Source organism: Hyperoodon ampullatus (genome assembly GCF_949752795.1).
Source record: "Hyperoodon ampullatus genome assembly, chromosome: 3".
NCBI lineage: Eukaryota > Metazoa > Chordata > Mammalia > Artiodactyla > Ziphiidae > Hyperoodon > Hyperoodon ampullatus.
Window position 1 is genome coordinate 129,118,497 of NC_136916.1, and position 22,324 is coordinate 129,140,820.

The window sequence follows — 22,324 nt, forward strand, 5'->3', positions numbered from 1 at the left end:
ATTACATATCTGTGATCATAGCACCTGCTGGTTCAGAAGCACCAAAAGACCAGGTTCAAGAGCTCTTGTAACTGTTTAGTTGCTGGACTAAAATAGGTATATGGACAGAAGAGACTTCTGCTTAAAAGAGAAAAGCAAAAATATCTTCCATGCTGTTAAAAATATATAACCTTCCAGCAACAGGGTGAGGGTGGGCCAGTGCGTAGAGAGAATGGCAACCCATAGGCACTGTTAGGGTATAACTGGGGTGTGTTCTTCATTGCTGATGGCTTATATCAAACATGGCATCAAAATTGACTTCCCAGGAGCCATAATGGGATCGTTTTCTTTACAACAGTGCAAGCAGCTGTGTGATGATGAGTGAGTTCTAAGAACAGAGAACTCCAGCATTATTTCCATAATGACCACAGAGATAGGGATGAATATTGGTCCTCAAAGAAATATTTTAGTCTGAAATGGAGTATGAACACAAAACCATTAAAAGTAGGAAACTCTTCCCTAACATCCACAGGTTTTAATCAAGTATACAATTATATTTCCTGCTTGAATACTTTTCTTAAGTATTTAGAATATGTAAAGCAATGAAGAAAAAAGTCTTAGGGGTAATGCTTTGATTTTGTAACAAGGATCTTCATCAGTAGTCATGAATGTCACATTTACAAAATGTCCTTCAGAAGAAGGGCAGGGGGGGTTTCCCTGGTGGCGCAGTGGTTGAGAGACCGCCTGCCGATGCAGGGGACACGGGTTCGTGCCCCGGTCCGGGAAGATCCCACGTGCCGTGGAGAGGCTGGGCCCGTGAGCCATGGCCACTGGGCCTGCGCGTCCGGAGCCTGTGCTCTGAAACAGGAGAGGCCACAACAGTGAGAGGCCCACGTACCGCAAAAAAAAAAAAAAAAAAAGAAGAAAAAGGGCAGGGGTAGACGCTATACAGACCACCACAAAGCCCAAAAGAAATTCATTTGGTTTGCCAACCCCTTTTGGAACCAGGCTCCTGTTTGTACTTTCTTGTTGATTCAGAATCAATGAAGAGTATATTGCTCAGTTCAGGATATCCTTTGGATAAACGCTGATTTCCAGAGCCAAGGAGTTGAGTCTCATGTTTCAAATGACACTGAAGGGGTTAATTATTAAGCAGGTAGTGTGCCTGCCTTTTCCAGGAAGAGATAAACATCTCCCCCAGTGGTCCATGGGGATGATGAAAGACAGATGAAAGATCTGATTTTCATTTCACTGTTAATGAAGTGAATATCCGGAATGGAAATTCTATAGCAGTCTAATGAAACAACACAGCTCACAGCGGAAATTTGAAATATTCTGAGTCCCAAGAGAACAGGCGATTCAATCCTGCTTTTGTTTATTTTCTCACCTCCAAGAGCTTTTATACCATTTCTCCACGTGTGGAAGTGCTCCTTGTCTCTCCCCTACCACTCCTTTTTGATTGTGTATGAAACTCAGTGCATAGGAGCAATTCCAGTCAAACAGTTATTCTAGTCCCAAACAAGCATCAGACTTTGGCTTCTGTCCATGAACAGTGTCCATGAAAACTTGTTTCCATTCAGGCTCTTTATCCTCTTGCCACCTCATAGAAATAGCCTTGACACATCCCAAGGCACAGACCACAGGAAATGCAGCACACAGACGCAAGTGAGTTATTCAGTAGCTCTTAGTTAATTCATTCCAATCTGAAAATCAGGCCACAACCACACTTTAGAATCAAATGTGGGACACGGCTGTAAGAGAAGTAAAGTCTGTAGCCCAAGGAAATACCACCATCAATTTTTATTGAAATCCTTTATTGGCTAAGGGCTAGCTCCTTTTAGGTTTAGGTAAATGTCTTTCAAATGCTATGGCCTATGAACCTGTGCAACTATTGATATTATGGCTGATCTCTTCCATAAGTAAACAAAACTTTCTGACCTTCAAAATTGTCAATCCAAAAATTTTCATCAAAAGCTTTTTAAAACTCCCAAAATATATCTGAAAAACAAAGCAATGTTTATCTCAGATTTCTCTACACTTCCCTTGGAGAAAATTCTCCCCTCTCATCACCCTAACTGCTACCCTTTATGAATGCAAAACCCTAAAGGCTAGCTCCTATTAAATTCTAAGATCTATAAGGGGAAAAAAACCCAATATGTTTCTATTGGTTAAAGCAATACAGCACAAACATTTTCTTCCATAAATGAAGTTACAGGAAAAGTAAGAAAACTTGAAACAAACACTATAGCCCTCCCCTCACTCAGTCAAGGCTTTTGTGAAAAGTCCATGATTTATAAGTAGTACACACATACCCCTGGTTCTCACCTGCTGCCAGAGAAGCAAAAGGTATTTTAAGTTTCAATGCTATGCATTTTCCTTAAGAAGTGATACCTGCTGGTCAGAGAGAAGAATTAACTATGAATAGCCAATAAATATGATTTTATGAACTTTAGGGCCCCCAGGGCAACCGTTATTTTACCAATGAACTAGCTTTTTTAAATAGGATGGAAGAGTATATAAGCACATTAGAGATGCCATCCTACGGCCTTTAACTGTCTGTGCATCTCTCTCTGAGACACAAGGTAGCAAACTAAACTGCAGCCCTGTAAGATGAAGCCATAAATGATGAAAATTAGTTTGACGTGTCACAATGAACCATGCCCGGTTTTATCCCACCCCTGAAGACCAACAGCATTCTCTCTCTCTCTCTCTCTCCCTCTCTCTCTCTTGCCTTTCTTTCTGGGTATCTTTTCTCCGTGTCTCCAACTGTGGATGGTAAAGGCTGGAACAAGGGGAAGAATTCTTTCTCCTTCTGTCTCCTTCCCCTGGTCTCTCTTCCCCTGTTTCTATCCCTCAAGTGTCTCTCCTCTTCTTGTCTCACTTTGGTACTTCAATTTGGGTTTTCTTGCTTTACAGGGAAGAGTACTGATTTTACACTCCAGGAAATGAGATGATACAGCTGGGCAAGGAGTTCTCTGGGAGTGAATCACTATTGTTCCCAGTTGTTTTATTTGTCTTTTTTACAAGTCTCCTTGCTGCCCACAAAAGTGCCAAGCTTCTGGTAAATGGGACAGCAAGGTGTCACATTTTTCCCCTCTAAATGCAGGGTAAACTTTTACAGCCTTGCTCCACTGCACTGAAAAATGAAACTATAACTACGTGCAGGAAGGTCCTTAAAGAATTCCTTTCTAGGTACAGCCCCAGAGTAGCTTCCACATAGCTAAACCAGTGTTTCAAAGGAAAACTATTTATCGTTATTAAATGATTTCCCACAAGACAACTTTGGTTCTACAACTACCTGCCCCAGGAATCCTAGTTATACCACCGAGATTAGAACCCATGCCTGTGATAAGAAGTGTATCGAGGGGGAAAGATGAGCAGCCCTTCCCAGTGAGCACTGGGTCCTACAGACCTTTCCATCCCCACTGGCTGGCACAGTATAAGCAATAACTGTGTACTGGTAATGATGAAGCCTGTATTTTATTGCCTAAAGTCCTGCCAAGACTGGAGTCCTGACCCATCCTTTCTCTTCCCAGAATTTTATTAGTTCCTAAAAATAATAGAAGTTTTCTTACAGGTTTCTATAAGCCACCACTATCCAGAATAAGAGCTTCCCTCCACAACTATATTAGTTCACACCTGTAGCTCCTATTACTCCAAACCACAGGCTGGCAAACTATGGCTCAAGGGCCATATCCACCCCACCACCTATTTTTGTAAAAGTTTCAATGGGGGCTTCCCTGGTGGTTCAGTGGTTGAGAGTCCGCCTGCCGATGCAGGGGGCGCGGGTTTGTGCCCCGGTCCGGGAGGATCCCACATGCCGCGGAGCGGCTGGGCCCGTGAGCCATGGCCGCTGGGCCTGTGTGTCCGGAGCCTGTGCTCCGCAACGGGAGAGGCCGCGGCAGTGAGAGGCCCGCGTACGGGGTGGGGGGAGTTTCAATGGGACATAGCCACGCCCATTTGCTTACATATTGTCTGTGGCTGCTTTTGTGCTGCAATGGCAGAACTGAGTAGTTGCCACAGAGGCTGTTTTACCCTTTACAGAAACAATAGATATACCTGCTCTAAGCAATACAATGCCTGATGATTATACCAACAATTGCTATTACTCACTGAATATTTACCATGAAAAGATGCTCGATGATTTACACGTATTATCTCATTTAATTGTCACAACCAACGTATGAGTTATAATCACTTTTATTATTTCATTTTAAGAAAGAAACTAGGTACAGTATATACCTATATCAAATCACCATGATGTATGCTTTAAATATCTTACAATTCTGTGTATCAATATAACTATACCTCAATAAAGCTGAAATGAAACAAACACACTAGGTATCTTGTAAGAGCAGCCAGAGTCAAACCTAGACAGACCAGCTCAAGAGCACACACTAATAACCACTTCTCCAAATTGTCTCCAGATTTGGGGATGCTACTACTCTGGTAGGCAAGAAATTGGACCTCGGAAAGACATAATGCAAAACAAAATAAGGAATGTCTTTTTTTAACTGGAGAAAGTAGGACCAAAGAATGAAAAAGTATTGAGGTTAATCAAGACAAGAGCTGGGACAGCAGGCTGTACATTTTTACTCAAGTCAAACTTTAAACCACTTTCATAGATTCCTTGCATGAAATCCAGGAAAGAGAGAACAACTATCTAGGTACTGAATAAATGTTTGATGAGTGGATGGGTGGATGGATGGATGGATGAATAGATGGATAATGGTTGGACAGAAAATGAATAGACAGATGGGTAGATGGGTAGATGGATGGATAGATAGATGGATGATGGATGGAAGGAAGAAAACTGGGGTATCTCACAGAATCAAAGGGAGAATTTAATACTTTTTTAACTGAAGAAAGTAGGACCAAAGAATGAGAAAGAACTGAGAAAAGCAGGTACCACAGTAAATCCAGAAATCTCAACAGGAGAATTTATCACTATCATCAACGTGACTCAGTACTGGCAACATTAAGTTTCTGGGTATTTCCATTCCATATATCAAATTCCAAGGAGACAAAAATCTTATTAAGCCACCTTGATTTGGGTATATACCTCTACTAGAGAGTGGCTTTCAAGTTGCACATTAGAATCATGTGGGGAGCTTTTAAAGCATCCAAACTCCTGAGCCTCACCTAAGATCAACTGAAACTGAATCTCTGGGGTGATGACTTGGTGAACTCAGGATTCTATTCAGTGACTATGGGAAGCAGTGCTTTCTCTCTCTTCCTGCAGTCCCAGTTGAGGCTGGCAGCCATCTTACAAGACCAACTAGAAACAGAGCAGAGAATCTCAGAGCTAAAGCCTCCCCCCTCCCCCTGCCCACCTGACTCTGGCCTTTTCAAGGACGGAAGCTGATAAAAGCCTCATTATTCTCTAAGCTAACTTGAGTTGGATCTTTTCTTACATGCAAAATGAAGCACACTAACCAACTGAATCCTGATCTCCAAGGAGGAGGCACTCTCACTAATCTGCATCATTGCAATGAAATCAGATCCAATTAGTTAATCAACATATTCCAAGGTCCACTCTATACCCAGAACTGTCCTGGGTACTATAGAGGATATTAATAATTGTTAGATTCCCTGTATCCTGAAGAAACTTATAAAATAACAGTTTTAAAACTCTGACCTATGGGATCTAAAAGAAACACGGCATAAGAGATTTGAACTGAATTAGCACACTAATAATATATATCCTTTTTGTCTGGTTTATTTATTTTTTTTTAAAGTGTGTTTTCAAGCAAAGATATAAAAATTGTGTTTGGGTGGAAATTTTTGAGCATAGTTACCTTGGGCATTGGCATAGATTTTGGCCTCCTAATATGGAAAAATAAACAAGTAATGTTTCTAGAACTATTTGCTGGACTGAATAAAGGGCAATCAAAGGAACTCTTACAAGATTATCTATAGCTGCAAAGTCATGATTTCTGAAGCAAATCAAACTCTCCATGCAAAATCCCATCTCCTAAGTGCAACTTTGCAGGGAAGCAAGAGGACCAAAGCACTGATTTCAAAGGGGAGCTTTTTACCAAACTCATCCAAATCTCCAGTGGCCACTTGCTTCTGAGTAAACCACCTGATCGTTGGGAAGAGAAATAAATGTTCTCCTTCGTGGTTCAACTGTTAGTCCCATGGAGGGTGCTTCCAAGATGGGAAAAGTCAGACATTTAAATAATGAAGAGAACAAGCAGTTGCAGCTTCTTCTCCTTCAGCCCTAGGGGATTCGATTATTCGATTTTCAGCCTTCCTGCCTCGGAAGCAGCCACATGGGGTACACCAAGACTGCAACCATTCAGGGCCCATCTCTCACTGTTTAGGGCTTGCACTGACTCCCTAATAAGATCCATCTTGTAGTTTATGGTGCAGTTGGACAGGGAGCTATAGACATTGGTACCAGGGTTCATTACCCTGAGGATAATTGAAGAAACCACTCCAATATGTTGAGTCTGAAAAAAGGGCAAATTCTGATAAGAGTTGTAGAAAGAGAGGCAAACGAGTTTGGATGGTGATGGTGATGATGAGTTGAACTTAAAATGTAAGGCAGACTCATTTTCCTTCGGAATTCAGAAGTTGTTTTCTTTTTAGCTTTTGTATCTCAAACTATTTCAGAGACTAGCAATGGATAGCACTTGGTAGTAACATATTGTGGGATATCCATTTTGGTTGCAAAACAGATTCTTTCAGTCTCTAAGAGCAACTGCTCGAGTCAACCAAACAAAGAAACACAGTTCTCTAAATAGGAATAGCATCTTTTTAAAATATGTTTCTCCTGAAACAAGAATATTAGCATCGTTATTGTAACATGCTAATCAGAAAGACAGGTACCCGGTCAATTCCCTACCATCCCAAATGGGAAGACCCCATAAAGGAGAAGCAGAGATTTGTTCTGCAAAGTGGAGAGCTATTTTTTAAAAAAGAAAAAAAAAACTTTTTGTGTTTATAGCTGTGTGGGCCATGCCTTAACACATTTTTTGCATAACAAGCACAAGAGGATTTCTGCAGCTTGGAAACCAGAGATAAAATTAATATATTGTTTGATACCCACAACAACCTCTCAGGTGTCATCACTGAGAATTATTATTTTCAGTAGTTCATGACTCATTTCTTTAAAATTAAAATTACTGTTGTGGCACCCAAGGATAATTTTCCAGCTGTCTCTACAGAGAATAATATAAGCTTGGTGTGTTTAATGAATGGTAGTTTACTGTCAGTCAGTGTCAATGCTGTGGATGCATTTGTATTTAACAGGAACCAGAATCACAGTCTTACCACTGCGTCTTCATTAATATGAAATCCTTATATAGCTATGTTAGCTGATAAATTATGCCCAGCATCTCAATTACCTTATCAAAGAAAATAATTCCTAATGACCAAGGAGGGGATAGGGAAGTGCAGAGAGAAATCAGGGCCAAATTAGTTAGGATGAAATTGAATCCTCTGAAGATTGGCAGATCAGCTCTGGGTTAGTTAGTAGGAAGTGTGTGGCCAGAGTAAGCAGGAAGATGTGGAGGTGGCGTGGAAAATAAGACTAAATAGGAAATAGAACATGAAAGTGCTTGGGGAGGTGACAGACCCTGTAACTTCTCCAAACAAGCAACCAGGAAGATCTCACACAGACGTTTATGTCAAGTTCCCAAACACTTATAACCAAGCATGCACAAAATCCAGAGGGCTGGAACTGCTTAGGGACTTTGGGAAGACCCTATGGGTGAGACCCATGTTGGTACCATGCCCCAGGTTTACCAGCCATGGGCCCCTTTGCTCCTAAGTCTTTTTCAGCCTTCCTCTGCTCTACTCTGATGCAGAGGGACCAGCCCCTGTAGGCTGTTTCCCATGCCCCCTCATCAACTGGCTTCCAGCTGGATTTGGCCAACAGGAGCACTAAAACCGACTGGAAGGCAGGGGAAAGGGAGAAGCCAGAGAAGTTCTCCCACTCCCTGTCTGTCTTAAGAAGCATCTCCAGTAGAAGCTATGCTTTTGCCTTGATCCCAGCTCACACTGGACAGACAGCTATGGGTGACCCCAACCCATGGGCTCCAATACCATCACCTTCTCCCTTTGTTTCTCCACATAAGGATAGGGAAGCTTCTGGTTGTTTCTAATCCCTTGAATACCTACTGTCCTCCACTTGACTACCCATCTCTTCCCTAACCCATAATAACCAATACCTTGTACTAAATTAGTTTTATTTTAAATATTGATACTTAGAGTGATTTATGTTTTCCTTTTTGGACTTTGAGTGACATAGGAAATAAGAGCTGGAGAGGCCACAAGTGAAAGCCCTCAGGAATCTATATAACAGAATCATTCATTCTTACCAATGAATTGTGTTGGGGGGAAGTAATTCATTATGGAAGAGTGACTGAAGAGCCAGGTGCCCAGATTTACATGAATTCACAGCATTATTATCCATCCAGCAACCTAGGAACTCAAGAAAACTAGGAGCAATACCCTTCCCAGGCAGGCCTTTGGGAAGAAAACAGCTGTAAAATCAAAGCCCTTCCACTTTCCTTTCCCTCCAGAGAAGACTTGAGAAGACCACTGAGAGAGCTATTCTACTGATAGAAAACTATGTAGGCAATAGAACCTCTTCTCCCCATTCATGGAGAAGAGTTAGAAGCATCACTGGGATTTCCACATACTCTAAAGAAAGCATAGATTTCCAGCAACAGGGTGGATCCTTAAGCCAAGCAGCAAAAATTTAATTGAATAAAGAATACTAATTAAAATTAGCTTCCTGTCTTCAAAATCAAACAAGTGGGCAAGCCTGGATTGGGAGTGCCTCCAGACCAAAGGCCACAACCCACTATATTTGCAAGGCTCAGGAAATTTTTTTTTTATTAGTTTCTGCTTTATAACAAAGTGAATCAGTCATACATATACATCTGTTCCCCCATCCCTTCCCTCTTGCATCTCCCTCCCTCCCACCCTCCCTATCCTGCCCCTCCAGGCGGCCACAAAGCACCGAGCTGATCTCCTTGTGCTATGCGGCTGCTTCCCACTTTCTATCTACCTTACGTTTGGTACTATATATATGTCCATGCCTCTCTTCCGCTTTGTCACAGCTTACCCTTCCTCCTCCCCATATCCTCAAGTCCATTCTCAAGTAGGTCTGTGTCTTTATTCCTGTTTTACCCCTAGGTTCTTCATGACATTTTTTTTTCTTAAATTCCATATATATGTGTTAGCATACGGTATTTGTCTTTCTCTTTCTGACTTACTTCACTCTGTATGACAGACTCTAGGTCTATCCACCTCATTACAAATAGCTCAGTTTCGTTTCTTTTTATGGCTCAGGAAATGTTTATGAAGGAACGTTCTCCAGTTTCTTCCCCAGATGAACCCCATGAATCACCAGATCCCCAGGAACTGAAATAATTCCATCTTCCTCATGGAAGGACGGAGGCAATGGAATGGGATCAAGGCTGCACAACCCATAAGTGGAAGAACAGAGACAAATAACAAGATTTAAATGTAAGCAAAAGTCCCTGACATTAACAGTGAGTCTGTTGGCTCATGGCTGCCTCTCAGGAATCATTACTATATTGCTTTCCATAATCTCCTTAAAGGAAATTAAAAGTCACCACTGCTCTTCATCTCCCTGCCTATTTGCTCAATGGAATGAAATCATCCTTCCTTATGCTGCAAATGAGCTGCCTACTTCAAAAATCTCTTAGACACTCATGGCATTTCGTTTAAGAAAGTCCTCCTCTAGCCACACTTAATTAAACCAAGGTGACAGGAGAGGCTCCCATCACTGCCCCCGTCAGCGTGTGCAGCAAGATGGTGTTTTACTCCCTTTACCTGTGTTTCCCATTTAGGCTTGTAGCCATCCAGGCCAGCTGCAAGTCAGCTTGGCCCATGAGGAAATGGCTCATGCCTATATAGTCAGGGAGACTTTCCCATGATTTTTTTCTTAATTTATTTTACTGAAGTATAGTTGATTTACAATGTTGTATTAATTTCAGCAGAGTGATTCAGTTATCCATACATACATTCTTTTTCATATTATTTTCCATTATGTTTTACCACAGGATATTGAATATAGTTCCTCATGCTGTACAGTAGGGCCTTATTGTTTATCCATTCTATACAAAATAATTTGCATCTGCTAACCCCAAACTCCCATTCCATCCCTCCCCCACCTCTCCTCCCCCTTGGCAACCATGAGTCTGTTCTCTATGTCTGTCCCATGGTGTTTTGAAGAATGCTATGCCTCTGGGCACCTGGTGGGGGAGCTGTGTTGGAGCTCTGAAAGGAGGGGTGAGGGTGATGAGCCTACCTCTCTGCAAGGACTTGCATCCCTCCACTGAAAGCTTCCCCTGGGAGCCACCAAGGCTTGGAGACAGGTCATTTCTGCCCAGAAGCATCTGACCAGATGAACGCATGAACCTGACCTCCAGGTCCAGCATAAAAAGGCTCCAGCTGCAACAGCATCAATGTCAGTCATCTTAGCCTTGAATGATTTTCCATTTCAAGAACTTTTTTTTTTTTTTTTTTTGCAGTACACGGGCCTCTCACTGCTGTGGCCTCTCCCGTTGCGGAGCACAGGCTCCAGATGCACAGGCTCGGCGGCCATGGCTCACGGGCCCAGCCGCTCTGTGGCATGTGGGATCTTCCCGAACCGGGACACGAACCCGCGTCCCCTGCATCGGCAGGCGGACTCTCAACCACTGCGCCACCAGGGAAGCCCCATTTCAAGAACTTTTGAGAATTTTTAAAGGTGGAGCAATACCTCCTGAAATTAAGCCATTGAAAGGGAATGTATAGTAAAATTCAAGACTGACTCTGTGCATAGGCAGCCAAGGTAACTAGTGTATGTGACTGTAAGGATTCTAGAAGAGGTGACTGTCAGCCCCCACCCTCCTCCAAGAGGCATCATAGATTAGTGGCCAAAAAATAGACTTTAGAGCCAGAGGACCTAAATTTGATTCCAAGTGTAACAGGAAAGTACCTTTATATTCTATCAATATTACAAGTTAATCACTAAGGGGATGTTGCCTATAAGCTTAAATTATACATGATGGCCCATCTCTGGGAACCCTGCCTCCCAGGTAATGAGCATTAAGCTAAAATACCTTTGTTTAGCTCACAGGAAACATCCTAACCAGGCCCACCTGTGGATGACTGCAGGAAAGAAGAAATGAACACATCTCCTCCAGAGGGTGACTGGAACCAGGAAATGTTGGACTTTACTCCCTCCCCTTTTAGTATAAAAGAAGTTTGAATTCTAACTCAGGCAAGATGGTTCTTTGGGACACGAGTCCACCATCTTCTCTGTCTGCTGGCTTTCTGAATAAAGTGCTATTCCTTGCCCCAACAACTCATCTCTTAATTTATTTGCCTGCCGTGCAGCAAGCAGTATGAGTCTGGACTTAGTAACACAAGTTCCACCACATGCCAGGTGACTAGAGCAAGTTTCTTCTCTGTATTTTTATTTTCTTACCTGTAAAATGTAGGTAATCATTATAAAAGTACCCACCTCAAAGTTATTATGAGGATTGAATGGGCTAGCCTCTATAGAGTTTATGGTCTTCAGACAAGTAAAACTTGCTATACATATAGTATTCTGTTTCCTAGAGACCTGAACGCTGATTTCCTGGTGACTGCAATTCAAGGATAAGAATTTTGTTGTGGTGGTTGGTTAGCTGGTTGGTTGGTTTTTAAGCATCAACCCCTCTTCTACTGCTAGTACCTATGGGAGGAGGCACATGTGGAGCATATTTTCTCCCCTTAGGAGGAAGTTAGCAGGGAATTTCTGAAAGTTTGGAGAATTGTTAAGCCTAGCTTTATAGCATGCAATGTTGGCATTCCACTCAATCTCTCAGATCCCTTTACCATAGCACTTTTCAAACTTCTTTATGCTTTAAAACCACCTGGGGAATCTTGGTATATTGTATCTTATGATTTCATAACTCTGGGGTGGGGCTTGAGGCTCTACATTTCGAACACACTCCCAAGTGGTATTGGTGCTGCTAGTCCAGGGACAAAACTTTAAGTATCGAGTCTTTTGTGCACACCAAACCCTAGCACACTCCCTTCCAACAGCCAGTACCTGTGTCTCATTATCAGCAGACTTCTCTTGAGCTGCAGGAGCACACTGAGACCTTGAGGGCATGAGACTTTATGCCCTGGGGGCAGCCCTTAATCAGTGATACAGGTATAAATACCTCAGTGACCTCACCCCTGATATGGACAACTCTGATGTATGACCATTGCTGTCTGATGCTGTCTCAAGAGTTCTTCCGTGGGATTGAGCCAAAGCTAGCTAGCTTCTGTGGGACCTTGCTTGCTTGGTTTCCTTCTATTCCCTGTCCAACTTCCCCCACTATTCTCTTACAAGATTTTTTTCAAGAACACTTCTTAATAAAACCCAGTGAATGGTGTTTGCCATTCATTTTTGATTCATTCTTTCAACAAATATTTACTATTCTCCCTGACTCCTGCAAGTGCCTGACAATGACCCAGACATTATGGGCACAGAAACAAGACTCAGTCCCTGAGTCCTTATTCCCCTTAAAGTCCTATAACCACAAAGAGCGAAGTCCACAATGTTAGCTCTTGGAGACAGCAGAAGCCCATGGTAAAGTGGTGGCAACCACAGCACTGAAACCATCCCACCTGGGAGAACATGTATAGCTCTAAACATGTTCATCCCCTAGTGGCCTTTTCCAAATAGAAATTGCAAGATCAGAACTCATTAGTACATCAGCTGCTCTCTCCCCATCCTTCCCTCTATGGAGAGCTCTGGGAGCAGGACACCAGTGGCAGTAGGGAGCCTGCAGCCTGGTGGATCTGCTCCAGCTGCCCCACCTCATGGAGAGACTCACCCTGTCAAGAGTGGCAGGTGCAAGCTGGCTTTCCATGGCTCCTGCCTGTTGCAGGAAGCAGCAGCAAGGGGAAGAAAGCAGCTGCAGGAGAAGTCACAGCTGGTCACAGGAGTACACATTCTAGACCTCCTCACGTCCCCTTCCCTGAACCTCCGGGAGCATGGCTGATGTTTCTGAAATTGTCTCTCTCCAGAAGCCCCTCAGAGCTTCTGCCAAGCTGGGGTTGCCAAAAGCTAGATGCCTTCTCTCCCTGGAATCTAAATGAGGAGCAGTACAGGCCAGGTGGGCTCAAACCTTCATCATGATGAACAGAAATCAGGAAACTGCCCCATGAACAGCCAGCCCATAGATAAGACCTGGTCACTATGTGTGAACATCTCAAGGGATAAATAGGTAAAGGAGAAAAGCATCCTTTGGGGATGTGGTCAAATTAAGGAAAAGAAACTTCTCTGGTACCTTTCTGTTATGAATCAGCAGAATCATGAATTGAAAATCTTGGGTCAGAATTCTAATTCTGAAACATTCTAGCTGTGTGACCTCAAGCTGCTTTTAACCTCTCCTTGTGTCTCATTTTCCCCACATGTCATTTGGGGCAATAACACCTGCCTCCTGAGGATGCTGTGAGACTGAATGGTGGCCTGATGTAGAGTGTTAACCCAGTGCTCAGACATGGGGTCCTCCCTGAGCCCCAAAGCCTCAGTGCCTCCTTCACTCCCATAGCTTTACCTCTCCTCCCTTCTTTCCAGCAAACATGTGCCACACTTTCCCTTATCTCCCTTCCTTTCAACATCTATTCTGCTCTTTGGTTTTCTCCACAGCTTCACCTAAACTTGGATGCACTCAACTTTGTTTCCTCAAAGAGTCCCAAGAAGCCCACTGTCCCACATAAAGCCAAGGCAGCTCCTGGCATCACACTCTAAACATCTGAACCTCTCGGTCTCCCCAGCTTCCCAGAGCAGTTTCTCAAACACCAGATCAATGCACTATAACTAATCTTGACAAATAAAATACTTTTTCATTGATAGAATGTCTTTTGTCTTAAATAACACAAACATTCCACTTTGCTGCAACTGTGTAGCCAGTGCTTGTGTTCACCACAGCTCCTTTCAAGAATCATTATGTGTAGTTCCTGCATGTGGCTCAGAATGCAAGGTGTCATCAGGGGCTGTGTGTTCCAACGGCACACTCCCTAATTCACAGTGAGACCCCAAGCAGGTTACTTTGCCTCAGGTCACTTAAAAATGTCTTCAACACTGGGGCTTCGCTGGCAGCTCAGTGGTTAAGAACCTGCCGGCCAATGCAGGGGACACGGGTTCGAGCCCTGGTCCGGGAAGATCGCACATGCCACGGAGCAACTAAGTCCGTGTGCCATAACTACTGAGCCTGCTCTCTAGAGCCCGTGAGCCACAACTACTGAAGCCCATGTGCCTAGAGCCTGTGCTCCACAACAAGAGAAGCCACCGCGATGAGAAGCCCACACGCCACAACGAAGAGAAGCACCCACTCACTGCAACTAGAGAAAGCCCGCGTGCAGCAACGAAGACCCAACACAGCCAAAAGTAAATAAATAAGTAAAAATGTCTTCAACACTAAAATGAGGAAATCTTTTTTTTTCTTTTTTTTTTTTTTTTTGCGGTACACGGGCCTCTCACTGTTGTGGCTTCTCCCGTTGCGGAGCACAGGCTCCAGACGCACAGGCTCAGCAGCCATGGCTCACGTGCCCAACCGCTCTGCGGCATGTGGGATCTTCCCGGACCGGGACATGAACCCACGTCCCCTGCATCGGCAGGCGGACTCTCAACCGGTGCGCCACCAGGGAAGCCCGAGGAAATCTTGATGTACATAAATAGCTTCCTGGGGTTTAATGAGAAATCATTTTTTATAGAGATTTAATTTTATCAATATAAATGTACATCAAAATATGCACTTCACAATTGTTCAGTAACAGTTAAAAACACGAGAATATTTTTCAGGAAGAATTGCTTTAATATAAAAATCTTTGGGGGTATATATATTTTAATCACAATCACATGATAAATATTTGATTTGCATTCATTAGAAAATTGGGAATAAAAGTTATAATCCCAGGAAAGACATTTAGCGATTCTAAATCACATTTGAATAATATTAGTCACATCTGAATAATAGTGTTGAGGGACTGAGATAGGAGTGAAATGTACCCAAGAGGAAAATTCAGAGACTTCAAAACAGCTTTGGGGAAAAATTAATAAATAATTGAATTTTTTTAAACATTGCAGCTTAAAAGATGGGGGAGGGGGCAGAGATTTTTTAAAGTAATGAACTGAGATCTTCTCTCCAGAAACATCATTTCTGTATCATTTAATCAGACTTGAGCTTTCTTAAATTGTCTTTGAAACAAGTTAGTAAACAATACATGACTGCCCTATCATGCATTTCTTACAAGTTAATGTACTCTGAGATTTGTCTTTCAGTAAACATAGGAGAAATACTAGTGGTCCCTGCAGACTTTATTTGAGGTCAACAGTGAAGGGTAAAGGCCTTCTCAAAGGCTTTGGAAAGCACAGGAAAAGACCACCTGCCCAAAAATATCACTCTAACTACTGTGGGGCAGCAATATCCACTACTAGGGTCAGAGTCACTGCTGGGAATTAACACCTTGTCTCCAAAGGACTGTAAAAAATAAACATGTGGCCAACACCAGGGTTTCCTTTTTTCATGGCTGAATAATATTTCATTGTGTGTGTGCTTGTATATATGAGTATATATATGTGTGTATGTACATATATATATATATACACACATATATATATCAATATATCACATTTTCATGATGGACATCCATCGATGGACACTGAGGTAGTTTCCATATCTTGGCTGTTGTGAATAATGCTGCAATGAACCTGGGGGTGCAAATAGCTCAATATCTCTTTGAAATACTGATTTCATTTCCTTTGGACACGTATCCAGAAGCAAATTTGTTGGATCATATGGTAGTTCTATTATTAATTTTTTGAGGAACCTCCATATCATTTCCCATAATGGCTGTACCAACATGGATGAAGCTGGAGAACGTTATGCTAAGTGTAATAAGGCAAACACAGAAAGACAAATACTGTATGATCTCATTTATATGTGGAATCTGAAAAAGTTGAACTCATAGAACCAGAGAGAATGGTGGTTATCAGGGACTGAGGGGTGGGGGAAATGAGGAGATATTGGTGAAAGGCTATAAACTTTCAGTGATGAGATGAATAAATTCTGGGGATCTAATGTATAGCATGGTGACTATAGTTAATAACACTGAAACTTGAAATTCACTAAACAAGTAAATCTTGTGTTTTCACTACAAAAAATTTGGTAACCAGGTAATAGGTGTGTTAACTTGATTATGGTAATCATTTCCAAATGTATACATATATTAACTCATCACATTTTATATCTTTTTAAAAATAAGTAAATAAAATCTAAAAATATAATAATAAAATAGACAAGTGGGCTGTTACAGACTATAGATTGATCCATTAGTACCCATGAATGTACTAAGAGGAATCAGAATTCCTAGAAGACAAGTATTGAACCAAAATATTTTGACAGGAAAGAAGGAGGACTGATTTAAAGAGGAAAGACTGAGATGACATTTCAAAGGGCAGAGAAGTTGGCGAGGGTTAGGGTTAGGGTTAAAACTGGAGGGGAAGAAAAAGAAGAGGGGATGGAGACATCTTAAAAATATCCTCATCTATTTTTCCATTTTACCTAAGGTGTTAATACTTCCACCAGGGTAGGTCTTAACACACCAGACAGAGATGAGCTGCCAGGGGGAGGACTTTTTTTTGAAGTCAGGGATTTATTTCTCAAAGGCCACTGAGAAACAAGCCCCTGAGTTTTCAAGTCTACAGGAATCTACCTTTCACACAGTTTGGAGCTAGGTGGAAATCTTTAGCTCACTGTGATAAACTTAAAATAAAACTGATATCAAAATGTTTAGTAATGTGCAAGCTGAAGAAAATCTCATGCTTGCCCACCCTTTTTGCTTCCCAGGTGTTGTGTAAGCATCTTTATACTACTCATGCTCAACATACTACCCCCAAAAAAAGGCTTAAATTTTCAGAGAAATAAATAATTATTCTGCAGTTTGGGAAATGGAGTTGATTTTTGTCAAAACTGTTGTAGGTTGTGACCTTTTCCATTTCTGAAATAACAGAAAATACAGAGGGAATTGAGGTTTGAAAACTGAGAGACTAGATCACTGTGGAGCTTGTTACGATTCTAAGCCTAGTTAAATATTGGCTGGAAATGTGCACAAAACACCCAAACAAGGTGAAAGGGGAGGCCAGAGATTTCCCAAAGAGAGCCATTGGTGAGAAAACTCACTGCCTGTTTGCTGGAGAGTTCCCCTCAGATACAGAGCCCCTGACTGAAATTTCATTGCCCAGAAATTTCACATTCTTCTATATTAAGCAGGCACCAAACCATTCCAAACCAAGTGCTACGATACGTGAAATGTTCTAACAATTTTAAATTGCTCTCCTCCACTCATGAAACAACTCCCAATCAACTTCCTGTTCCAGAACATATTAAGATGGCAGGAATTTTGTTAATATTAAATTACTGTGAATCAGGCATGGTAATTTAAAACTATCACAGGGCTTCCCTGGTGGCGCAGTGGTTGAGAGTCCGCCTGCTGATGCAGGGGACACGGGTTCGTGCCCCAGTCTGGGAGGATCCCACATGCTGTGGAGTGGCTGGGCCCGTGAGCCGTGGCCACTGAGCCTGCGCGTCCAGAGCCAGTGCTCCGCAACAGGAGAGGCCACAGCAGTGAGAGGCCCGTGTACCGCAAAAAAAAAAAAAACTATCACAGACTAATGTTTGGTTGAGAACGGTATTCTAATTGGAAAAATGATATAAAAGTTAGTCTAGTTCAATGCTCCAGGACATATTGAAAGAAACTGTGGCTAAAACACATTACCCAATCACAAACTCTTATCCTTTGTGTCCACTTCCTTGTTGAGAGAGTGGGACCCACCCTTGGCCCTCTTCCTGGGACATTAGCCAATCTGGAGGAGATGTTGCTGGGAGTGAGCTATGTGGAAATAGGGTATCCTGGGGGCAGGGATGGGCTGCCTAGTTGCCCAATGATTGGTATGCAAAGGAAAGACTGAAGTCAATGAGAGAGCTGAAAAGGCCAAGCTTAGGAAGCAGTCCTAAACCCAGGCAAGAAGACAGAGGCAAGGACCAAACCAGGAGGACAAGTGACTCAACAAAAGCCAGCAGTGATAAGAGCAAGTCAACAAGTTAAATCTGAGATGGGCCAGAGTGAAGGATCATAACTAAGCTCAGGAACCACAGAAGTACTGTTTTCATATGGTCCAACCATGGTGGTTCCTAGGAACCATGCAGGTTGGGTCCCCCCACCAAGAGACTTAGACCAAGGGATGAAGCCTAGGACTGGCCCAGCGTTACACTCTCAAATTGCGTTTGTGTGCCTGGTGTGCCAAGGAATATACAAAACCCCAAGATAAACATGGCACATAGAATACCAATAGTCCTAGGTGGATAACTCAAGTGCTATTTTTATTTTAAAACAATCCTAGATATATTATACAGCAGAATTCAAAACTCCCACTAAAAATTATGGCACTAGCAGAGGAGAGCTCTGCATTGGGTTCTGTCCCAAAGCTCCCTGAGGGCACTAATTCTCTCTACTTTACCAATAAGGGAACTTAACTGTAAGATTGACCAAATGTGTGAATATAGTTGAACCCATTGGGGTCACCTTTTCTCAAATAACCAAAAGTTAAGCAAACAACTCCTAATATCCTATGGTCCATGTCCTGCCTCATGACAGATGCACATACCTCTTCAATTTGAATATTAATTTAAAACCTAATTCAGATAGCAGGTTCTGGAGCCACAGAGCCTTAGGTTCACAAGGCTTTTTGAAAGACTGTGACGACTTTCCCTCTGCCTTATAAATAATCCCAAACTTAAATGGCCTGTAGAAGTTGACCAGTGGAATTGCCTCAGGGCCAACACTATTAGCAACACCTCATACAGCTACTTGTTCATTTGGAATTTACAAAGTGCAATTATATATGGATCTACAGGTAACACTGTATGAAACTGCCATTTTCACTTTGTGGGGTTTCTTAACATGGAATAGTTATACAGTTAAATAGTTTTTAATATGAAATGGTTAAATAGTTACCTACTATTTACTGGGTTCTAGCAATACTTTGGAATAAAACAATAACATGAAAATTAATTTCTTCAGCTAAACAAGAACATCACAGATAAACTCCTAAGAAAAAGCCATGTCTTTCAAACTTTTGAGCTGGTGGATAAAGGAGAGAAGAGACAGAAGGAAAAGCCAGAGCTGCACCAACAGAAAGCAAGTTTTTGTTTCTTTGGTTTTTTGGTTGTTTTGGGGTTTTTTTTTTGAGATACAGTTGATTTACAATATTGTGTTAGTTTCAGGTATACAGCAAAGTAATTCAGTTAATTTTTTCCAGATTATTTTTCATTATATTTTATTACAAGATATTGAACATAGTTTCCTCTGCTATACAGTAAATCCTTGTTGCTTCTCTATTTTATGCATAGTAGTTTGTAACTGGTAATCCCATACTCCTGATTTATCCCTCCCCCTTCCCTTTCCCCTTTGGTAACCATGTATGTTTTCTATGTCTGTGAGTCTGTTTCCATTTTGTATATAGATTCATTTGTATTATTTTTTAGATTCCACATATAAGTGATATCATATAATATTTGTCTTTCTCTGTCTGACTTACTTCACTTAGTATGATATACTCTAGGTCATCTATGTTGCTGCAAATGGCAGTATTTCACTCTTTTTATGACTGAGTAATATTCCATTGCATTTGTATACCAATCTTAAACCAACTGTGTATTGATGGACACTTGGGTTGTTGCCACATCTTGGCACAGAAACAGACATAAAGACCAATGGAACAGAATAGAGAGCCCAGAAATAAACCCACACACCTATGGTCAATTAACCTACGACAAAGAAGGCAAGAATATACAATGGAAAAAAGATAGTCTCTTCAACAAGTGGTGTTTGCAAAGCTGGACAGCTACACGTAAACCAATGTAATTAGAACACTCCCTCACACCATATACAAAAATAAATTCAAAATGGTTTAAAGATCTATATATAAGACATGATACCATAAAACTCCTAGAACATAGGTGAAACATTCTCTGACATAAATTTTAGCAATATTTTCTTAGATCAATCTCCCAAGGCAAAAGAAATAAAATAAAAATAAATAAATGGGACCTAATTAAACTAAAAGCTTTTGCGTAGCAAAGGAAACCATAAACAAAACAAAAAGACAACCTACAGAATGGGAGAAAATATTTGCTAATGGTATGATCAACAAAAGGTTAATATCCAAAATATATAAACAGCTCCTACAGCTCAGTATCAAAAAAACACAAACAATTCAATCCAAAAAAATGCACAGAAAGACCTAAATAGACATTTATCCAAAGAAGACGTACAGATGGCCAACAGGCACAGGAAAAGGTGCTCAACATCACTAATTATTAGAGAAATGCAAATCAAAACCACAGTAAAGTATGACTTCACACCATTCAGAATGGCTGTCATCAAAAAGTCTACAAATTGGGCTTCCCTGGTGGCGCAGTGGTTGAGAGTCCGCCTGCCGATGCAGGGGACACGGGTTCGTGCCCCGGTCTGGGAGGATCCCGCATGCCGCGGAGCGGCTGGGCCCGTGAGCCATGGCCGCTGAGCCTGTGCTCCGGAGCCTGTGCTCCGCAAGGGGAGAGGCCGCAACAGTGAGAGGCCCGCCTACCGCAAAAAAAAAAAAAAAAAAAAAAAAAAAAAAAAAAAAAAAGTCTACAAATAGTAAACTCTGGAGAGGCTGTGGGGAAAAGGTAACGCTCCTACACTGTTGGCGGGAATGTAAATTGATGCAGCTACTGTGGAAAACAGTATGGAGTTTCCTTTAAAAACTAAAAATAGAGCTACCATAAGACCCAGTAATCCTACTCCTGGGCATATATCCTGAAAAGATGAAAACTCTATTTGAAAAGATACATATACCCCACTGTTCACAGCAGAACTGTCTACAATAGAAAGCTACTTTTTAATCTTGTTCTCTAAGTCAATGAGAGCAAACAACTCAGAAGTCATACACCAAGAATCAAAAGACCGCCGCTTCCGTCTACCTAACCCAGAAACCCTTCTGAAGCTTAGTGCTATGCATCCAGTTTGGAGAAATATGAGGTTCCCTATGGCTACTCCCAGCTTTCATGACCTACTGAGGAGGCTTATGAAGAGGAATTTTAGTTCAGATATTGCCTGGAGGAAATTGTAGATACTTCATAGTAACCCATAAGCAGCCTATAAGCTCACTCTGAACTAAGGAAATCTGAAGACCTATGCCTTGCTTCAGAGTTTCAAAACTGCTAAAAGGAAACCCCACAGTAGATCTGTACCTTAGGCTCACCTCCCTGGCAAACCCACCTTCCTTCTCAGGTCTGCCCCTGGAGAACTCAGTAAGCACTGAAGGTGCCATGAGCTGTCCTCCACTGGTGGTGATGAAATATGAGAGCTGCATGCCAAGACACAAAAGCAATGTTGAAAGAGACGGGAGATAAGGAGGAGTAGTTGCTGTTATAGTCCACAGAGGTTTCCAAAAGGAGCCATGATCAAAAAGTGCCACTACCACTCACCACTGAGCTGCTGTCACTGGGAACAAGTGCCAATGAATCATGGGACAGGACCCTCAGCTGGGACTCCCACAGACAGGATTGTCCCTGGATGTAGCAGTTTCAGGTTAAGGAAGAAAGGAAAGGAAACTTTTTCCTGAGGGATTTTTGCAGCTCTCCATGCCACCCCAATGCAATAACACTCTTGCAATATCCAAAAGGAAATGGGATTATACACCTTAAATTTTCACAATGTTATAACGTCATATCTATTTCAATTAAAAAAGAAAGAAATGGGAGATCACTGCTCTTTTGATATGTTTATGGAAGTCCTTCTGATAAATTCACTGAAGGAAAAGTACAGTCTTACACTCAAAAATTTCATGGGAATTAGAGACCCAAAATTTGGGGCAGCTCCTACTGTTTCTTGAATACTCAAGCCTCTGACTCTCTAGGTCCCAGTATGTGACACTGGAAAAGAACATTACAGATAATAACATGTGGTCAATGGAACACTGCTTTTCTACCTGCTTCAAACCTCATCTGTAAACTATGGTTAATAATACCCTCCTCAAAGCTTGTTGTGGAGATTAAATTAACTTACTTTTAAAATATGTGAAAAGTCTCTGGCATATTGGTTGGAACATAATAGATGCATATGAGGTGGGGGAGAGTATATGAGAAAACCAAGAGTCAGGGAAATTAATTAATTTTATACATATATATAGATAGAGATAGAGATCTTTATTATAACACTTATTACAATAGTTACAATTATAATTATGTATTTGTGTGCATCCTTCATAAAGGCAAAATCCATGTTTATT